Source organism: Hemiscyllium ocellatum, chromosome 31 (assembly GCF_020745735.1).
Source record: "Hemiscyllium ocellatum isolate sHemOce1 chromosome 31, sHemOce1.pat.X.cur, whole genome shotgun sequence".
In the NCBI taxonomy this organism is placed as follows: Eukaryota; Metazoa; Chordata; class Chondrichthyes; order Orectolobiformes; family Hemiscylliidae; genus Hemiscyllium; species Hemiscyllium ocellatum.
The window spans coordinates 49,802,974-49,815,113 of NC_083431.1; the positions used below are offsets into that span (position 1 = coordinate 49,802,974).

Sequence of the window (12,140 nt, forward strand, 5' to 3'; positions counted from 1 at the left end):
ACCGTCCAGGCATTTGTAGAATCATACAATCCCTACAGTGTTGAAGCAGGCAATTCAGCCCATCAAGTTTACACTAACCCTCTGAAGAGCATCTCACCAGCATTTCCCAGGTTAACCTACCCAGCCTGCACGTCCCTTGACACTATAAGCATATAGGTAAAAACAACTGCAGATGCTGCAAACCAGATTCTGGATTAGAGTGGTACTGGAAAAGCACAGCAGTTCAGACAGCATCCAAGGAGCAGGAAAATTGACATTTCAGGCAAAAACCCTTCATCAGGAATACAGGCAGAGTGCCTGAAGGGTGGAGAGATTGCTGTGCGTTTCCAGAACCACTCTAATCCAGAACTATGAGCAACTTAGCATGGCCAATTCACCCGATCCTGCACATCTTTGGACTGTGGAAGGAACGGGAGCACCCGGAGGAAATGGGGGCACCCAGAGGAAACCTACACAGACACGGAGAGAATGTTCCATCTCTACACAGACAGTCGTCCGAGGCTGGAATCGAACCTGGATCCCTGGTGCTGTGAGACAGCATTGGAAACAACCTTCCTGCATTTACCCGGTCTAGTCCTGTTAGAATTATCTTTTGGGTTTCTATAAGATTCCCGCTTCACTCTTCTAAACCCCAGTGAATACAGTCCTAACCAATCCTGCTATTCCAAGAATCAGTCTGATAAACCTGTGTTGCAATCCCTCCAGCGCCAGACCATCTTTCCTCAGATAAGGAAACCAAAACTGTCCACAATACTGTAGGTGTGGTCTCACCAAGGTCCTGGACAATTGCAGTGAGACATTCTTGCCTCTGCACTCGAATCCTCTCACTATGAAAGTCAACACACCATTTGCCTTCTTCACTGCTTGCTGTGCCTGTATGCTTCCTTTCAGCGACCGGTAAACACAGATACCCAGGTCTCACTGCACCTCCCCTTTTCCAAATCTATCGCCATTCAGATAATAATCTGCCTGTCTTTCTTGCCACTAAATTGGATATCTCACATTTATCCACAATATACTTTATTCTCCATGCACTTGCCCACTCACTCGTATAAAATGAATTTAAAGTTAATCCATTAATAGATTGAGGTGGGATTTGAACATCTTGCATTCCAATTCCCAAAACTTGGCTTAAATAATGAACCGTCAATGTTTCAGATGTGTGAAAAAAAATCTGTGAATCTTGTGATTCTGTCCTGATGAGTGGAAAATAGAATATCGCAGTATAGTCCTTTGTTCAGCAATACTCAAACTGTGTACTAGCAAGTGATTGAAAGTTTAAATAGTTAAGGGGGAGCAGCCTGCAGCAGAACAGTCTGGAGGCGAGAAAGACATTATGAAGGAGCATTGAGTAAGAAAACAGATTAGCTCTCTTGCCATTTGGCTTTGCTTCAGGAATGGGCAACTGATACATTGGACAAACTTGACAAATCTGTGAACGAAAAAAAATTAACACTTGGTGCTGAGGTAATCTCATGAGCTGAACTCCTTGGTATTTGCCCGATGCCTGTGCATTTTCTTGACAGGACATTATCAAAATCACTGGAGGAAAAGGCTAATCAGGAAGGAGAGGTCACTTCCAGAATGAGGCGCAGCCTTGAGTGAGTATATAAATTTGAAGAATTTGGAGACACCCTGGGATTTTGTTTCAACTGCCTGTGGAAATTGCAGGTGCTATTTTTTTTCTCTAGAACTTTTGTGTACAACCTGCACCATCTGGGAAAGTGTAGCCTAAAGTGTCAAAACTTCCTTTTCCTTTTGTGTCACTGACCCACGGTTAACAGTCGTGCCTTTGAGCAGAAACGCATTCATTCAGCTGTCGACAGTCACCGACCTGGCCAGTTCAGCGAGACAGAGCTGAGGCGTTTAGCTCTGTGCAAGGAGACTTGCTGGGAAGCACTTCAGGCTTGCAAACCATTAACCCCATCATGCAAACACAAAATCCATTTGGGAACAGGCTGGGTTCAGGGAAATAGTGTGACTGACCACTCTCGGTGCTGCAAGGAACAACATTCCTGCAATGTCGTGAACTGGTAACTGCAGGTGGCAAAACAGAAAAGACTTGGAAACAGAGCCTGTCCCTCAAGTATGTTGTCATTTTGAGTGGGTACTGCCTTCTCAACATTGTAAAAATAAGAGGCAGAGGGTGGACATTTTGATATGGTCAGACAGAGGGATTCTAACTCTGAACCACATGCAGAGAGGATCTGTGAGCAGAACAACATGGCAAACTAGCTTCATCTTCAGCTTCTTCATCAATGACCTTCCCTCCATCACAAGGTCCGAAGTAGGGATGTTCACGATGATTGCTCAATGTTCTATACTATTCACAACTCCTCAGACAGTGAAGCAGTCCATGTTCAAATGCAACAAGACCTGGACAATATTCAGGCTTGGGCTGACAAGTAGCAAGTAAAAGTCGTGCCACACAAATGCCAGGCGATGACCATCTCCAATAAAAGACAATCTAACCATTATCCATTGGTATGACCATTATTGATCCCCCCACTAATAACATCCATTGACTAGAAACATTACCAGACTCGCTTTATAAATACAGTGGGGACCCATGTAATGCAGTGGTAATGACCCTACATCTGAGCCAAGAAGCTCAGGATCAAGTCCCACCTTCTCCAGAAGTGTGTAATAACCTCTCTCAACAAGTTGATGAGAAAGTATTTTTAAATAGAATGGCAAAAGAGCAGGTTAAAGGTTGAGATTTCTGTGGCCAGTAACTCACCACCTGACTCCCCAAATCCTTGCCACCATCAACAAGGCATTTGTCAGGTGTGTGATACAGCACTCCCCACTTGCATGCATGGGTGCAGCTCTAACAATACTCTAACACCATCCAGGACAAATTAGCCTGCTAAATTGGCACTACTTTCACCACCTACTATTCACCTCCCATGCTGTTGATGACGCACAGTGGCAGCAATGTGTACCAGACAAAAGATGGACTGGCAAAGAAGGTGCAGCAAAGCATGGGAGGCATCATGGCAAGGCTGAGAAGGAGCTGTTAAAAAGACATAAATCGGAGTCTATCATTATGTCATTATGTCCCAAGCTGCAGACACTTTTGTGTTATATGCTTCCAGGAAAGGAGATAAAAAAAAACACCCACAACCCCTGGTCTGTGTCTCAGAATGGGCTGATGTAGTAATATGTACTAGTCACAGCACAAAGACAGCCATTGTACACTCCTGCATTTCAGGTAAAAGGAAGACTTGCTCTTGCGTTGAATGCTGGAAGCCAAGGCAAGCTAGTGAAGTCACTGCCAAGAAGATAATAAGACAAAACACCTGCCAGCTAACTGCGCAGTCATGAATCTCAAAATCATCTCCTTCACTACGACCATACAACTCAACAGCTGCCATGTTCAAGCATCGGACCCAGACTCTGACTTATATGTCTTTTTAACAGCTTCTTTTTAACTAAATGCACATTTCTCATGTATGTTGCATTTTATTATACTTCCATATATTTAGTATCTAATGTATTGATCCTTTCTTCAACTCAAGAAAATTAATCTGGCTCCTTTCTAAGCATCAATATATTTGGTTTGGCAAAAGGTATCCATGAGGGAAGGGATCTTTCTTAGATGAACCACATCACAGTTAATCAAGGGAGGGGTTGAGTTAAGATGGGAAGCCAGTTCACATCCTCAGCCTGGAGTTTAACCATTTGGGATGACCCCAGCGGGACCGATTGTGACAGAAGTATTGGAATCCATCAGGCTGCAGTCACTAGCTTAAGATCGAGATTTTGGATGTAGGTTTGCACACTGAGCTGAAAGGGTCATTTCCAGACGAGTAACATCTTCAGTGGATCTCATGTGAAACAATGCTGAAAATTCCTGCTTTGTATTTATATGTTTGGGTTTCTTTGGGTTGGTGATGCCATTTCCTGTGGTGATGTTATTTCCTGTTCCTTTTCTCAGGGGATGGTAGATGGTGTTTGTTGATGGAGTTCCAGCTGGAATGCCATGCTTCTAGGAATTCTCGTGAGTGTCTTTGTTTGGCTTGACCGAGGATGGATGTGTTGTCCCAATCGAAGTGGTGTCCTTCCTCATCTGTATGTGAGGATACAAGTGAGAGAAGGGTCATGTCTTTTTGTGGCTAGTTGGTGTTCACGTATCCTGATGGCTAGTTTTCCATATATAGAAAGCAGGAATTTTCAGCATTGTTTCGCAAGAGGTCCACTGAAGATGTAACCTAGTGAGGTAACGAAACACCTGGAAATGAACCTTTCAGCGAGCAAACCTACATCCGAAACCTCAACCTGAGCTACAAATCTTCTCAAAACTCGTTAAGATCGAGCTGTCCGAATGCATTTACCAGCCCTGCCCAGTTTCTGGAGTGATTCCCTTCTGGCCAGAGATCTTAGGATGGAGGGGGTGGGGGTGAGAATCTGTGTGATTATTCACATGAAGGCTGACAGTAACAAACTCACCATCCCAACTGGATGATTCCCTTGCTGGATCGAGGGGCTGTTAATAATGGTGATGACCCAATCACTAATGGGGCTGCTGAGTGATTCCCCTCCTCTCTAGGCTCAGCCGGTAACTACAGGGGCTGTAACCAGATAACCAGGCGATGTGGAACAATTGTGCAACCACCTTTAACAGTTTTTAAGGAGTTCAGTTTAATTTTCTTTTCCTTTCCGAAACAAATGGTTTTATCCAGAGAGAATAGCAACCTTTGTGGGCGGCACGGTGGCACAGTGGTTAGCACTGCTGCCTCACAGCGCCTGAGACCCGGGTTCAATTCCCGACTCAGACGACTGACTGTGTGGAGTTTGCACGTTCTCCCCGTGTCTGCGTGGGTTTCCTCCGGGTGCTTCGGTTTCCTCCCACAGTCACAAAGATGTGCGGGTCAGGTGAATTGGCCATGCTAAATTGCCCGTAGTGTTAGGTAAAGGGGTAAATGTAGGGTATGGGTGGGTTGCGCTTCAGCGGGTCGGTGTGGACGTGTTGGGCTGAAGGGCCTGTTTCCACGCTGTAAGTAATCTAATCTAACCTCAATCCCCGTGCAATGAACCCAAAAGAGACAATAAAATCCCAGAGATGCATCTATGCTTTTCCACAAATTACTCCGGCTCCCTGCGTTGCAGTCCAGAGCCATGCCAGAAAACTCCATCGATTTATTTACTGTTAATTATTAGGCCTGACAACTGAAGGCAATAAACATCACCAAGCACAAATTGTCAAATTAAATGAGATGATTAATCTTCCGAAGGCCCGTGTTTTCCTTTCTGTTACAGGGTGGTAGTGGGCGATGAGTGAATATTATTCCAGCATTTCATCAGCAATTCTCCCCCACTGTAGATGGTCAAGAACCTTTATCCACTAGTCTCTAAATGTATGGCACAACCATCAAAAGGTTCCACCATCGGAAGCAATGTTTTACTCACTATGAGACTATTATCAGGAGCTTTGCCCCTCCTGGGGTCACAAACACTCCATTTGGGATTGTGAGATGGCCCTGTTCCCAGCAATAATGGTGACTGTGGAGAGGAGATGGAGCAGTCCAATTACTGACCAAGCTGCTGCTAAACATCAGGGGGACAGAAAAGAGCCTCAAGCGCTCATTCTCTTCAGAAAACACTTCTAACATCGAGCTGAAGTAGGCCATTGTGCACAGACTCAGTGCAGTCAATCAATCACTTACTGAGTCAATCAATCGCTTACCGAGTGGGGGATAATGCGAGAGGTCATGCACTGAGCTGCCAAGGTGAGTAACAGTTTGACTGTGTTGCTGCTCTTGTCTGCCTGTGCTACAGGCTCCTCAGCCTAGACCAAAGACCCAGGGTCAACTGGACCAAACAGGCAAGGGGAATGGGACCAGGAGTGAATGGGGCAAGATCAGTTGAGTGAGTGGAGTTTGGGAACAGGTGGAGTTAAGGGAGTGAGTGAGTGAGGGAATAATGACTGGGAAAAGGGACAGTTGAATGAGTAAGTAGAGGGAGTTTGAGAAGAGGTGCGTTTTACTCATGGGACATGGACATCCCTGGGCCAGCTTGTATTGCTTATCCCTAGTTGTCCTCGAGAAGATACTGGTGAGCTGTCTCCTTGAATTATTGCAGTCCATGTGCTGTAGGTAGGCTCACAATGCCCTGAGGGAGGGAATTCTAGGTCACTTTGACCCAGCGACACTGAAGGAACGGTGATATATTTCAAAGTCAGAATGGTGACTGGCTTAAAGGGAAACTTGCTGGGGTAGTGTTTCCACGTACTGCCATTGTCCTTCTAGATGGAAGAGGTTGCAAGGTGTTATCTAAGGATCTTCAGTGAATTTCTGCAGCGCACCTTGTAGATAGTACACACTATTGCTACTGAGCATCAGTGGTGGGGGGAGTGGGCGCTTGTGAATGCAGTGCCAATCAAGCGGGCTGCTTTGTCCTGGATAGTATCAAGCTTCTTCAGTGTTGTTGGAGCTATACCCATCCAGGGAAGTAAGTAGAGGGAGTTTGGGAAGAGGGGCAGTTGCGTGAGTGAGCGGTGGAACAGTGTTTAGGAAGAGAGATGTGTGGGTATGTCGGGGGAGGGATGATGGAAAAGAGGCATCTGTATGTTTCTGCATGTGTATGTGTGTTGGGGCAGAGGGGCTCATATAAATGGGTATGTTGGGGTTGTCAGCAGGAAGAGGGATTTACTAAGCCTTCTGTCACCAGAGAATATGAAAGACCTGGAAAACCCACAGAACTTCATAAAATAATAACATTTTTACAAAATGTTTGAAAAGCATAGATGTTCATATTTATCTGACATCTGTTAACCTGTTTTCTCTCGAGCAGAGGAGACTGAGGGGTACATGTTTGTGGTGTACAAGATTACGAGGGGTCCAGACAGGGTGAATAGAGAGCAGCTGTACCCCTTGGTTGAGGGGTCAATCATGAGAGACCACAGCTTTAGGGTAAGGGACAGGAGATTCAGAGGGAATTTGGGGAAAAACGTATTCACTCAGCAGGTGGTGGGAATCTGGAATGCACTGTCTGGGAAGGTAATGGAGGCTTGAAACCTTACAACCTTTAAAAATATTTAGATGAGTACTTCAAATATGACAGCATTCGAGGATATGGGACAAGTGCAGGAAATTGGGATTAGTGCATCTTTTGTGGTAGTTACGTCAGTGTGGACTTGATGGGCCCAAGGGTCATTTCTGCCCTTATGGCTCTATGAATCTATAAATTTCAATAATCATATACTAATCATTACTTTATTGGTACGGCATTTTTGCTGATGTCTCAGGTCTTGAAAAAACTGTCTAGGGAGGTGACGGCCTATAACTGTTCTACTGATCCAGAGACCCAGGTAATGTCCTGGGGACCTGGGTTCAAATCCTGTCAAAGCAATAAAAGGAAAAATCTGGAATTAAGAGTCTAATGATGCCTTGAATCCATTGTCAATTGGTGGAGAAGCCCACCTGGTTCATTACTGTTCTTTAGGGAAGGAAACTGCCATCCTTACCTGTTCTGGTCTACCTGTGACTCCAGACCCACAGCAATGCGGTTGACTCTTAACTGCCCTCTGGGCAATTATGGCTGGGCAGGAAATGCTGGTCTAGCCAGCGACATCTTCATTCCATGATTGAATAATAACAAAAAAACCCACCTTTAACCTTCCTTCAACCCACTGGCTCCAGTTCGTAAATCACACAACTAAGTTTATTCCATCAATTAGTGCCGACAGACAGGAATCCACTGAACCCGAGAATGACAATGCTCAGACAGACAGGTACAAAGAGAAGGTTTCAAAGAGAAGGTTCACTCGTACCTTCACAGAGAAACAGCAATAATGGAGACTTCACCAATGGAGCGTGAAACAGTAAACGGCATTTCTTAATGGCTGACCTTTCCTCTCCATTATTATTTTCCACTTACGATTCATTCTTATTAAGATGTAATAAAAGTCACAACACATTTTTACAGTTACATTTTTGTTTGATTTTGTCTGACAAATATGAATCTACAAACTGAAGGGTGGTGGGAAATGACCCTTAATATAAAATCTAGGCTTACACTCTGGTGCAGTACCTGAAATGCTGTACTGTCAGAGGTGCTGGCTTTCAAAGGACATGTTAAAACCCTCTCTGGGAGTCCTGCCTTATAGATATACATGATCCCACAGCACATTGTTGCAGAGTTTTCCCTGGTATCCCACTCCAGAACCAGCATCACTTTCAAAAGAGATGTCCATGTGTTCAGCTTATTGCTGTTTGTGGGATATTGCTGTGTTCAACTTTGGTGTTGAATTTCCTGCAAGCTAACAGTCACTATACTTCAGAAATATTTCATTGGCTGTGCATCACTTTAGGACATCATGAAAGAAGCTGCAAAAATGCAGTTTGAGTTTGCTAAATAAAGAGACTGGCTTTCAACACTTTACATTTTGCAACTATCAGGACAGTTGCAAGAATGCCAGATTACAAAAGGGAGCAATCATTGTTTTTTTTTTCTTTTTCTTTTTTTTCCCCCAGCACCCATGGTGTGTGTGTGCAGGTGTGAGACACAGTAAGAGACACAAAGTGCACAAACCTTTTTTCAATTTCCACCACCAGGAAGATAGGAAAACACCCGGGTGGCCAGTGACAAGAGCAATCATTGATACTGTGTGATAGAAGGGTCCTGATTGGTTAGTAAGTTGACTTGATTCTTCAAAGCAATGCCTTGGCCATTGACTTGCCAACCAATCAGCACTCTTACCTGTTGTGGGATAATTTGTCACTGCTTTTAAAATTTGACATTCTTGAATCTGTCCTGTTGAGTGTAAGATAAAAATCTTTGACAGCGTTTCTTAACTTTTCTTTGCAACATTTTCTTTTGAACTTTGATAGCCATTGATAGAACTGAGAAGTAAATGACCAATGGTTAACACATAGATCAATGTTGGGCCCACTGTCTTTCGTCATTTATATAAATGATTTAGATGTGAATATAGGAGGCCTGCTTAGTAGGTTTGCAGATGACACCAAAATTGGAGGTGTGGCAGAGTACAACGGATCTTGATCAGATGGGCCAATGGATCGAGGAGTGGCAGATGGAGTTTAATTTAGATAAATGTGAGGTGCTGCATTTTAGAAAGGAAAATCAGAACAGGACTTATACACTTAATGGTAAGGTCCTGGGGAGTGTTGCTGAACAGAGAGACTTTGGAGTGCAGGTTCATAGCTTCTTGAAAGTGGAGTCACAGGAAGATAGGAGAGTGAAGAAGGTGTTTCGTTAGGCTTTCCTTTATTGGTCAGAGTTTGAGAATTGGAGTTGGGAGGTCATGTTGAGACTATACAAGACATTGATTCAGGGACTATTGGAATACTGCACGCAATTCTGGTCTCCCTATTCCAGGAAGGATATTGCGAAACTTGAAAGGGTTCAGAAAAGACTTACAAGGATATTGCCAGGGTTGGAGGATTTGAGCTATAGGGAGAGGCTGAATAGGCCAGGGCTGTTTTCCTGGAGCGTCGGAGGCTGAGGGGTGACCTTATAGAGGCTTATGTGGGGCATGGATAGGATAAATGGACAATGTCTTTTCCCTGGGGTGGGGAAGTCCAAAACTAGAGGGCACAGGTTTAGGACGAGAGGTGAAAGATTTAAAAGGGATCTAAGGGGCAAATTTTTCATGCAGAGGGTGGTGCGTGTATAGAATGAGCTGCCAGAGGAAGTGGTGGAGGCTGGTACAGTTACAACATTTAAAAGGCATCTGGATGGGTATTGAATAGGAAGAGTTTGGAGAGATAAGGGCTGGGTGCTGGCAAATGGGACTAGATTTATTCAGGATATCTGGTTGGCATGGACAAGTTGGACTGATGGGTCTGTTTCTGTGCTGTACATCTCTATGACTCTAGGTTTTCCTTTCGGTAGATGGAGCTATAGATAGCAGGAGCTGGTGATTCGTGACCATGTCCCACAGTTTGGGTCAGGTTAAAGTCTGTAGATCCTATCATCAGAACATTCTGGAAGCTAGATGTTGGGCTCAGTTCACCTTTGTTGCCAGGGTAACAGCAGTGAGAAAACGAGTGCAGCTTGAATCTGGTTATACGATTGTGTGGCTGTTTACTTGTTTTTATTGTTGGGAAGATATCACACAAAGGGCAATTTAGTAAGATGAGAAGCCATGGGGGTGGGGCAATTCACCATTTGGATAAGGAGGGCATTTTCAAGATGGCAACATGTAACTGGTGGGGTGCCACAGGGATCAGTGCTGGGGCAACCTATATTAATGACTTGGATGAGGAAAGTGAATTTACTGACACTGAGTTTGTGGGTGGTGAGAATGACACAAAGAGTCTACAGTGTAGTGTTGATAGGTTAAGTGAAGTGGGCAAGAACTCTGTAGATGGAACATGAAGTGGGAAAATGTGGGATTGTATATTTAGAATATAGGAGTTTTATTTAAATGAAAGACTGCAGAAAGCTATAGTACAGAGGAATTTGAGGGTGCTATTGGTAATAGGGAAGGCAAATGGAAGTTAATTCAAAGGGAATGGAGCACACGTTGTTCTGCTATAACCCACGTTTCGTTGGGGCAGCACGGTGGCACAGTGGTTAGCACTGCTGCCTCACAGCGCCAGGGACCTGGGTTCAATTCCCGCCTCAGGCGACTGACTGTGTGGAGTTTGCACGTTCTCCCCGTGTCTGCGTGGGTTTTCTCCGGGTGCTCCGGTTTCCTCCCACAGACCAAAAGATGTGCGGGTCAGGTGAATTGGCCATGTTAAATTGTCCGTAGTGTTAGGTAAGGGGTAAATGTAGGGGTATGGGTGGGTTGCGCTTCGGCGGGTCGGTGTGGACTTGTTGGGCCGAAGGGCCTGTTTCCACACTGTAAGTCTAATCTAATCTAAAAACACAAATTTGCGATAGCACGATTAAAAAATTGGGGACACTGTTTTGAAAGCGCAAAGTTTTAAAGTGTGTATTGGTTATAGCGTGATTCCGGCCCCATTTGTTTAAATGGTGCAGCCAATACATGAAACTCATTTAACACAGGATTGCACAAGAATGGAACTACCGCGTTATAGAAGAACTGACTGTATAGACGTAGAGTGACTTTGCTAAAACCATACAAGACACTTGTCAGACCACAGTGGCAATACAGTGAACAGTTTCGGTTCCATACCTAAGGAAAGATGTACTGGCATTGAAGACAGGCCAGGGAAGGTTCACTGGATTGATCCTGGTATGAAGAGGAAAGGTTCAGTGGGTTGTTTAAAAGACGAGAGACACTGTACTCCCTGACCAGGCCCTTTGTCCTATCTCTGAGAGTCCTGGAAAAGCACAGTATAGTTAAGGGGGCCAGCGGGAGGGCTGAAGGTTGAGAAAACCTGCACTTCACAGGATGACCAGCAAACAGCAACCCAGCTCTACTCAAGGCCGGCAGAGAAACTGCAAGCTGTTGCTTGCACTGTGCTGACAACCCACGGAAACTAAGATCACCGGATTATATTTGTGGTACAGAGCTGACGACAGGGCTCCTGAGCACCTTTCATTACTTCAACATCAATCATCACCTTGTGGCAGAAACCACGGACCTCCAGCTGAGTCAAATAACCCTTAGCTCCACATGAATGAGGTCGGAATAGCTTCGGTCCAATTTTTGTTGACAAGCTCCAAATTCACGGACAAAAGGAATGAATATTATTGGCTTTGGTTAAGGTGCTGTGTGCTGGGCCACAGTTTGGTTTGAGCAGTTTGAACAATGTCTTTCCGAATGCTTCTTTGTTCGATTTCCAGCTCTATGTCACTTTGCTCCATTTGCTCATGTTTTTCTGTCGCTCTGCAGCACCCAGCCCAGAATGTGGGGGAGCAGCCTGTTCCCATACGCCCCTTCACCCCAAGAGAAGGTCATCTCTACAAAACGCCAACCTGCACACGGAGGGAAAGAGGGGGCTGCACGTTGATTTGATTTATTTATTGTCATGTGTATTTTCTTACAAGATGCGGTGAGGAGTGCAGCATAGCATCGCCACTTTCTGGCGCCATCTTAAAACTCAGGAAAAATAAACTAAAACATAGAATATAAAGGCAGAAGAATAAAGAAGGAAACGTGTTGAACTTGACAGGTTTTTGTGTTTAGTGCGCCACCATAGACCATAGGTCTGATGGGTTGGTAAGTCCCACTAGTGTCACCACTAGAATGGAAGTCGCCA

The 12,140-nt window shown here is 44.7% G+C and overlaps 1 protein-coding gene across 2 annotated transcripts in view; it reads right to left on the reverse strand.

The window, feature by feature from the left end:
- LOC132830323 (protein spinster homolog 3-like) overlaps positions 1-12,140 on the reverse strand; it is a 142,416-nt gene that overhangs the window by 4,547 nt on the left and 125,729 nt on the right. The gene's annotated exons all lie outside the window — the stretch shown is intronic.